Raw genomic sequence first — 1951 nt, forward strand, 5'->3', positions numbered from 1 at the left:
GATTTAACTCAAAGTATAAGTATTTTTAGAAAAATAATCATTTAAGGTTGTTTACATGATGGAAAATGATTAACTTCATAAGTTTCACTAAAGTTTGACCTATGCCGTGTGATTTTGAATACAAACTAAGGTATTTACAGTTCATAGTCTTAAAGAGGGACTCGATCCAAGGAGATGGCAAGTTGAATCAACGAAAACGGAGTTGTAACGAAGAAACTATGACCGAAACAAAATCGGATATCCAAGACTAGTTTAGCCACGAAAATAATTGGGAAAAATTAAATAAATCACATCTTTTTAAGTTAACATGATATTTTATATATATGTACTTATAATTCAATTTTATATGGTTCAGGATCACCCGTAAACAACACGAGAAGATTAATCATAAGATCCCATGATTGTACGCAACACGTCATTTGACAACACCGGTACTTTATGTACGCAACACGTCATTTGACAACACCGGTACCGTGGGTCAAGATTAATCTCGACCAATACATATACGATGGGGTTTTATTTATTTCGTTGGGGGTTTTATTTATTTCATTGCGGGTATATTAAACATCTAAAAATGAACCATTAAAATTGAATTACTAACAACGAACTGCTAACTACGGACTAAGGAATTATTCAAAGTATTAAAAGTATAACAAGTATATATATGTGACGTTTGTTTAAAAAGAAAAGGTATTGATATATTATATATGGATAGGTTCGTGATATCAACCGGAGACCAAGTCAAATTATATATATATCTTCAAGACGAAAGTGAGTATATAGTCCCACTTTTAAACTCTAAATATTTCGGGATGAGAATACATGTATTTTATGTTTTACGTTATGGACACAAGTAACTGAAAAATATATTCTACGTTGAGTTGTACCACTGGCATACTTCCCTGTAGCTTGGTAACTGTTATTTACAGCGGTATTGTAAACGCGAATCCTGTTGATAGATCTATCGGGCCTGACAACCCCAACCGGACTGGACGACCAGTATTCAACGGTTGCACAGTACTTCGTTTCGTGACTACACTTGGTACGGTGTAGTAAGATTTCATAATAAAGGGAATATGCGACGTGATTAAATGTTAAGTATGGTTACCAAGTGCTCAACCACTTAGAATATTTTTATTAAACTGTTTATATACGAAATCTTGTGGCCTATATATATATATATTGCTGCCGGCATTAAACCTATATCTCACCAACTTTATGTTGACCTTTTAAAACATGTCTATTCTCAGGTGATTACTAAAGCTTCCGCTGCATTATGTTGAATTTGAGCAGGATCTTGCGTACGCATATTTGTGTCAAAAATAAAACTGCATACCCAAGGATTTGTGTTGTAAAATATGCTCGAAATCGTGTTGTTATCATTATATGTAAAGTTTGTAAGTCGAAGATTATCGCTAAACGATAATCATCTTTTTATTGTCTAAAGCTTGTAACAAAAATAATGGTTATGGTTTGTAATGTATAATATATGCAGTTTCTCTTTTAAAAATGTCGCATATAGAGGTCAATACCTCGCAATGAAATCATACGTTATCTAACACGTTCTTATGGTTAAGGACGGGTTATGACATTTTCCCTTATTATTTTCTTTCGCTTTATTAAATTGGGTCGAGGTAATTTCTATAACATCATCGGAATCCTCATCGGGACCCGATTCATCGAAAAATTGGTAATCTTCCCAATATTTTACTTCCTCGGTGGAAACACCATTGACCATTATTAACTTTGGTCCGTTGGTTGAGAATTTTCTTTTATTTAATCGATTTACTATAGGTATCAATATTTCTTCCTCCAGAACCTCTTCTTCTTCTGGTTCCTCCTCTTCCGATTCCTCCTCTTCTGGTTCCTCTTCTTCCAGTTCCTCCTCTTCCGGTTCCTCCTCTTTCAGTTCCTCTTCGGGAATTTGTGAATCTTCCCAAAATATATTCGA

Source organism: Rutidosis leptorrhynchoides, chromosome 11 (assembly GCF_046630445.1).
Source record: "Rutidosis leptorrhynchoides isolate AG116_Rl617_1_P2 chromosome 11, CSIRO_AGI_Rlap_v1, whole genome shotgun sequence".
Lineage (NCBI taxonomy): Eukaryota > Viridiplantae > Streptophyta > Magnoliopsida > Asterales > Asteraceae > Rutidosis > Rutidosis leptorrhynchoides.